The sequence below is a fragment of the Bactrocera oleae genome, chromosome 3 (assembly GCF_042242935.1).
Source record: "Bactrocera oleae isolate idBacOlea1 chromosome 3, idBacOlea1, whole genome shotgun sequence".
Taxonomy (NCBI): Eukaryota; Metazoa; Arthropoda; class Insecta; order Diptera; family Tephritidae; genus Bactrocera; species Bactrocera oleae.
Window position 1 is genome coordinate 48,285,780 of NC_091537.1, and position 8,133 is coordinate 48,293,912.

Consider the following 8,133-nt stretch of genomic DNA (forward strand, 5'->3'; position numbering starts at 1 on the left):
AGCATGCATTGATTTACTTGCAGGAGAAGATCTTACAGGTTTCAATGGAGGATAAGTTAGAGATAGAAGAACAAATAAGAAGATTGCTTAAAATAAATCTAATAGAAGAATCGTACAGCCCATTTGCATCATCTGTAACTATAGCTTTAAGAAAAGAAGATGATAGAAGAACAAGATTTTGTGTTGATTTTAGAGATTTAAATAAAATCGTGGTTCCTCAGGCTAAACCATTTCCTTTAATTGAGGACCTAGTAACAAAAACCAGAAACTGTAAGTACTTTTTAACTTTAGATATAAATTCTGATTTTGATTTCCCTGTGAATTGCAGACAGAAAGAAAACTGGTTTTGTTACCCAGGAAGACCATTACCAATGAACATTTTTGCTGTGCGGTTTGAAAACTTCCTCAGCTATATTTCAAAGAATACTAAGTAACATACTGCGAAAATACAAGTTTACATAATTTGCTCTACAGAAATTTTTTAAATTAATGTACAAATTATTAAATTTAACTATTTTTTACACTTTAAATTTTTAAGTGCTGGATGCGTTATAATGAATGGAATGTGGGCCGGATGTGCCAACTATTAAAATTCAAAAGAAATGGCATAAGAACTCTAGTAGGAGGTCACTGTCTAATTGGCAGGCATGCCAGCAGACTAGAAACGCCATATAAAGACTATTGTAGAAGTCCTAGGTGCCTAGGCCTAGGTGCGTCGTCAGACAATACTCGACCTATCTACCTATAAGGAATGTTACGGAAATATTTACAATTAGGTAAGAATTTCTAATGTTCTAAAATACCGGCTGCACATAACCTCAGTTATTCATACATGCAGCCGCAATTCAGAATTTTTGACGACTCGGTTTTCCAGTACTTTAATAAGAATTAAGAACCGTGAATAAATAAAAATTTAAAAAAAATCTCCATTTTATTTAGCACTCCTGATTTCGCAGAATAGAATTATGAAATCAAAACATAATATGTGAACATTCTGTTGATATCGAATTTTATAATATACATAAATATGTTATGTAAATACTCCTACATATGTACACCCAGAGCCATTAGTCTGCCTACAGTACATATAAACGAGTATCAATTTAATTAATTTTAATATTACAAAATCGAAGAGAACGTTTAGCCAGTCTGGATTGCTAATATCAGATAGAAGAAGTACTAAGAGCTAAAAACGTCCACAAATTACAATTTTTAAATAAAAACAAGTAGCTTATTGAGGAATTAAGTACTCTACTAAAAATATTTTAGGTATAAATTTCTTGACCTCAAATTTCATTAAGAAATGTATACAAAATTTACCTTTTTATAACTCGTGAGGTCACAAAGCAGTTTAGTAATTTCGTTAAAAATGCACAAAGAGGGAATTACTTTGGCTGAAAATAATTACATACCGCTGAATGTGCGAATACGATCATAAGAGAGTGACATTGTTCTGTACAGAGTTGTGTTTGCGCCAAATATGAGCAGTAATTTTATATCAGTCGCGATAGCTGCTAACGTTTGATAGAAATTTTGCAAAAATAATGTGTATTTATTTTTCGAATGAAAAGGGTATCATGGCATGACAAAAAACATTTTAGGATTAGTGCATACTGTACATGTGTTCTTTACGTACGTCCTTAGGACTCGCGTGTTATTTTTTGAGTTTTATAGACGGTAAAATTAGACGTATATATGTGAATTTTCTGAGGTCTAAAGAAAAAGTTCTAGATAAATTTAAAATGATTAAATATGTAGTAGAAGGCCAACTGAAAAAATAATCAAAACGATTCATATTCATGAATTCGTAAATAAAGAATTTAATAAGTTTCTGAGTGAGCGTGCCGTACACACCACAACATTAAAATGGCACTAGCATGTTGCTACGAAGTGGACTTGGTGAATATATATGAGCTGTATATGTATTATGGTAGGCTATTCACTAACTTCGAAAGCATACTGCTCATATGATCCTGATCAACGCATGGTTGTAGAGAAACGCGATGTAACGTTAAAAGAAATGAATCCGGTGATTTTTCGGACATGATGTCTATTGAAAATCTGAAGCTATCAACAAAGAAACAGCATCGGAGGTACTGAGTGAAGATGGAGAAAATGCCAGTGACGACGCGTTTAAAGAAGTGTTTGAAGAATCGCAAGATGGAGATTTTGAGTATGACTATCGGGAAAGTTTTCGCGAATTTTCGATTAGGAAAGAGAGTCTTGCGCAAACAAGACGAGGAAACCTAAGCTAGTACGTTGTGGAAAAATGTATAAGACATTAAACATGATACAAAATATTTATGAAATCAAAATCCCTCAAAGTGTTGAAGAATCTAAAAGTAGCAAATGTGCAAACGACGGGATAAGAGCAATGAAAGTAGAGTACGATGCTCTAGAATCTGAAAGTGAATGGAACCAGAAATTGGATGAAGTTTTAAAAAGAATTAGATTCAAGGCATGCAGTAATGCACAGTGTCTGTACAGAATGAGCAATCGAGGTAATTTATGTCTCATTGTTGTATATGCTGATGATCTGATTATAAGTTGCCAAGTCAGAGAAGATCTTCTTGCAGTCAAAGCAGAAATCACAAACAACTTCGAATGTGTCGAAAAATATCCAATCTCATATTTTCTGGGGTTCGAAATTACAAGAGACGGTGAAAAAGGCAGCATTGAAATTGGAAAAAAGTTATATATTAGAGAGATCTTTGAAAAGTAAAAGATGATCATTTGTCGATTATACCATTGTCGAACGTATCAGCCATCCATAGGTGCATTAATGTATGTAGCTATTTGCCAAAGGCCTAACTGTTACATTCAGTCGCGAAGTTGGCTCATAGAAATCAACATCCTCACAAAGAACTCGAAGCATACCTGCTTATCAAGCATATTTGACGATACCTATCTACGAAAGAGCACTACAAATTGGTATATCGTCGTAGGGGCAAATATATAGAAGGATTTGAGGATGCCGATTGGGGCAGCAACAGTCTCATCGCAAGGCATACGCAAGTTATATATTATTCTTAGGCGGTAGTGCATTCTCATGGAAAAGTAAGCATGAAGGCAGCGTGGTACTCAGCAGTACGGAAGCCGAATACATTGCGTTAGCATCAGCAGCGAAGGAAGCAATATATCTACTGAGATTAATGATAGATATTGGTATAGGTGGTTCCAGAGATCCAATAAGAGTTTACGGTGACCCCTTAAGCGCACAGCAACTAGCGAATAAATATTAGTAGGCAACCTATGCAGAATGCCAAGTTAAGCCGTTTTAGTAGTAAAAAAGGTGTATTGGTTCAAAATGTAGAATTGGCAGGTTTATACGAGGAATTATAGAAGACAATATTACGCCAACCAAATATATGTCACGTATTCCTTATGGAAGGTCGGCAGAAATCACCTACTGAATCCTCGAGCTGGTAACAGACCGCCCCTGCCGTAGACGTGAGGAATCTAGCTAAGGTCAGACTTCTTACCAGTGTGTTCGATGTTCCTCGATAGCACAGCATACAGGTAAGGAGCCTTACCATGGTTGGGGGTACTATAAAGGGCTGGATCAAGGTGTCATGCGACACGTGCCGAGGATCAACCTGGCTGGGGGCCCTTAAATAGCCCAGTCTCAAACGGAGCTTACGGATACCTGGCGCCCTCCGTAATATGATAGCCTTGCTTGCGTAGCGGGGCCTATGCGCAAGCGGACACACTTTCCCCCACACTCGTGGGACCATTTATGAACCTAAACCTAACAAAAAACCAAAACAAACATACAAGGGAGCCCGGATCTCCACCAAAAAATCGGGAGGGAGCTAGTTGCTCCCATAAAAGAGGAGCGCTTGCAACGAGCTCGGCAACAATTAGCAAGAGGACAGGAGCGAAGCTTGGTCCCGTAGATAAGGCAGGCACAAGGAAGGGGGCAGAAGCTAAAGCTGGCCCCAAGAAAGTAGTAGCGCCGGAGGCAGCCAGGCCCAAACCCTGCAGTCAAAACACGACTGAGAAGCGGGGGGAGGGGGGAAATACAAAAGGGGCTGCTGCTGGAAGTGCATCTGCCAGAGAGTGGCCCGCATTCAATATTCAGGACCCGACAAAGGCAAGGTATGCGGAGAAACAACGCGCCGCATACCTATTGAGGTTAGTGGAGTTGCAACAGCCAACCAAAGAGGAGCTAACCAAGGAGCTCCTAGCATCAATTGACTGCACGAGGGCGGTCATACTTAATTTTAAACGGGAACCTCCAGTAAAGGCAGCAAAGCGACAGAGGTCAGCTGAAGAGGCTAAGCCGTCATTCTAACGAAACCGAAAACAAAGGGCGGGACGCCCGCAAAATCATTTGCAGAAGTGGTCCGGAACCGAATTGTCATTGGCGTTCTGGATGAGAGGGACCCCGAAGGAAGAATCCCCAGAGCGCTGGAAGTGCTAATAAGCAATCCAGGTCCGCCACCGTCATGCACAGATGCCGGCTGGTACCAGGGCCACATTAAAATGATTGCATGAGATGACGGGAGATCGGTTGCACTATACAAAGCTGCTATATCCAATGTAGGGGAAGTATACGCGTGCGCAAAACTGATAGCAGTGGCTAAAAAACCTTCCAGACCAACGGCAAGGGTATGGATCCCAGCTACACCATCACAGCCGGATCAGATTATGCAGCTCATAAGAGCCTGCAACCCGAGTCTGCCCACGAAGGGGTGGAAGTTCGTCAAGGCATTTGACGAAAGTGTAGCAGAATCTGGCATCGAGACCAAAAGGGCCACGATGCAGATTCTGCTATTACTAACAAAACAATCCATCGAGTTCTCGAGCGATGTAGAAAGTATAGAGCGTAGAGAGTGTTCTTCCGAGTTTAAGCTTGCTGCCAGACTCTTAAACTTGTATACTGAGAGAGAGATTTTAAGCGACTCTCAGGAAAATGCAGAAACAACATTAGTTAATGCGTCTTCTACAAATTAATCTTCATCACAGCAAACTAGCTTTAGCAGCCCTAATTAACCGCGTGGCAATAGAACAGCCTGAGTTTGTCCTCATCCAGGAGCCATGAGTTAATGGAGGGCGTATTTGCGGACTGAGGACACCGAGCTATAATTTATTTATGGCTAATAGTCAAGGTAAAATCAGAGCTTGCATAATGGCAAAGAAAAACCCCTAACGTTTTTATATTACATCATTACAGCAACAACGACACAATAGCAGTAAGCTGGGAAACGAGGACATGCAGTTATCGGCTGGTGTCGTGCTATACGCCGTACGAGGAGAGGCTGGTTCCCCCTCTGATGGCAAAAGAGATGGTAAGGGATAGCGAGGCATCCAAGTGCATGATCATACTTGGATGCGACTCAACCGTGCATCACACAGTCTGGGGCAGCTCAAATATCAACGACTGAGGTGAGTGTCTTTTCAATTACCTACTAGGCACTAAGCTACTGTTGTGTAATAAGGGAAGGACGCCAACATTTATTACAAGAAACCGACAAAAAGTACTGGATATTACACTTGTGTCGGAAGTACTATTCGACAGGGTAACCTAATGGAGAGTCCTCGAAGAACATTACTTTTCGGATCACCAATATATTGAATGTATATTAGAAGAAAGGGCCGATAGAGGCATGGACTTCAGGAATCATAGGAAAACGAACTGGCAGGTGCACATGCAAGAGCTGGAAAAACGTATCCCTATAATTCCGCCGTTTCAGCCCAATAGTAAAGAGGATCTCGACATCCTCGCTGATCAATTCACTGAATCTTGCCGGCAAGCATTAGAAGTGGCTTGTCCAATAACACGAAGTAGAACTAGGCCACCCTGGTGGTCTCTCGAACTTAAAAAGTTACAGGAAGGATGCAGAAAGCAGTTCAATTTAGTTAAGCAATCCCAAGGCGAGTCAGCCTGGGATTATTACTACAACCTCCTTAGGTGATACAAGAAGGAAGTTAGGAGAGCAAAAATAAATTCTTGGAAATCTTTTTGTAATGATCTCGAGAACACGGCGGAAGCGTCTCGACTTAGGAAAATAATGGCACAATCTGTGAATAGTATCGATTATCTTCAGAAGCCAGACGGCAGTTGGACGGTATCCAGTGAAGAGTCACTGGAACTACTAATGGATACCCACTTCCCAGGTAGCTCTGAAAGCCATACTGTTGAATATACTCAAGACAGTGGAGCAGAAATAGACTCCACTCTTATTAACACAGTATCAGAAAGCAACGTACGCTAGGCAATAAATAGCTTCAAGCCCTTCAAGTTGCCGGGACCAGATTGTCTATTCCCGGCTCAATTCCTGCAGTCGCAGAATTACATAATGGATTGGCTAGTTACCATTTTTAAGGGGGCGCTGCAATTATACTATATCCCTTCGCTTTGGAGGGAAGACAAGGTAATATATATACCTAAGGCAGGCAAAAGCTCGCATACAAATCCAAAGGACTTCAGACCTATTAGTCTCTCCTCGTTTCTTCTAAAAACGTTGGAAAGGCTAATAGAACTATATATAAGAAACAAACTAAAAGCAGACAAGTTGCCTGGTTCATAGCATGCGTATTCTAAAGGAAAATACACAGACAAAGCTCTGAGCTCTGTGGTGGCGGAGATTGAAAAATCTCTAGAAGTTAAAGAATACACTCTAATTGCTTCAATAACATACAGCCTAGAGCCATACTGAGTGCGCTTAAAGATCTGGACATCTCTGAACCTCTCAGAAAATTATATGAACAGATGCTCGCGAGCAGGTCAATAATTTCAAAGCTGAGAGCGACAACGATGTGTAGATCCGTCCAAAGGGGTACACCCCAAGGAGGCGTGTTATCCCCACTTCTCTGGATCCTGACAATGAATAAGTTGCTGAGGGATCTAGAGAAGAAGGGGGTACATGTTGTGGCCTACGCTGACGATTGGGCAATATCGGCTAGAGGTAAATTCCCTAATACTCTCGCAAACCTTATGCAAACGATCCTGGACGATATAAACCGTTGGGCTGTATCGTGCGGACTAAACTTAAATGATGGTAAGACAGAGCTAACAATTGGAGATAAGGCAAGCTACCTAGGACTAATCTTAGACAGGAAGTCATGGAAACAAAACTTGGATGCTAGGGTGAAGAAAGCAGCCACAGCACTCTACACTTGTAAAAGGATTGTGGGTCCCAAATGGGGGCTAACGCCTCGGATAGCTTATTGACTCTATACAGCAGTTGTCAGACCAATCATGACATACGGTATATTGGTATGGTGGCCAATTATGGATAAGAAATACGCGGCGAGGCGTATGGAAAGTATACAGAGAGCAGCCAGTATATGCATTAGTGGAGCTCTTAGAACAACGCCAAGCCAGGCTCTAAACGTCATTCTACATTAACTGCCAACAGACCTGTTCTGTAAGCACGTGGCAGCAAAGTCAGCTCTTAGACTGAGGGAATCCTCCCAACTAGTCGCATGCAACAAGGTGCATTCAAGGATACTTAGATCGTTCCCGTTTCTACCCAAAACCACGGATTTCTGCAATCCAATAGAATTGAAGCTAAATTCCGTCCACAATGTGGCCTTCCCCACCAGAGAGGAGTGGGAAAGGGACGAGGTGGACAGGAATCCAGGAATTAGCACCTACACGGATGGATCCAAACTAGATAATCGAGTGGAAATTGGTGTCTTCTCCGCAACTTTAGACACCAAAATCGCCTTCCGCTTACCAGACCACGGCAGTGTTTTCCAGGCGGAGATCACAGCAATCAAAGAAAGCCTTGGTGTATTGACAAAAAGTGTGCTCACAACAAGGAGCATATATATTTATACGGATAACCAAGCGACCTTGAAATCACTCAAGTCTTCTATGGTCTTATCAAAGATAATGAAAGAATATCGTAGAAGCTGCCAAGAAGTAGAAGAAGATGAGACAGTAAAACATCTTCTATGCGAATGTAAAGCTCTATACAGGAAAAGAATCGCAACTATCGGTCGTGGATTTCTTGACTACGTGTCAGAAGTTGCTTATATAAAATTATTTATACTGATGAGCTTCATCAGGAGCACAGGTTAGTTCAGAGAGGAGACGATAGAGTGAGGGAACATTAGTCCCAGTGGTATCACAATGGGCCTCCTATAGGCCTAGGTGCGTCGTTAGACAGCCACTCTACCTAC

The 8,133-nt window shown here is 41.3% G+C and overlaps 1 long non-coding RNA gene across 1 annotated transcript; it reads left to right on the forward strand.

Annotated features, from left to right (window-relative positions):
* The first annotated feature begins 4,173 nt into the window (after nucleotides 1-4,173).
* On the forward strand, nucleotides 4,174-6,877 carry LOC138856474 (uncharacterized). The gene is made up of 2 exons (XR_011395690.1): nucleotides 4,174-5,111; nucleotides 5,177-6,877. It is a non-coding gene; the product is annotated as an uncharacterized lncRNA (long non-coding RNA).
* Nucleotides 6,878-8,133: the final 1,256 nt, after the last annotated feature.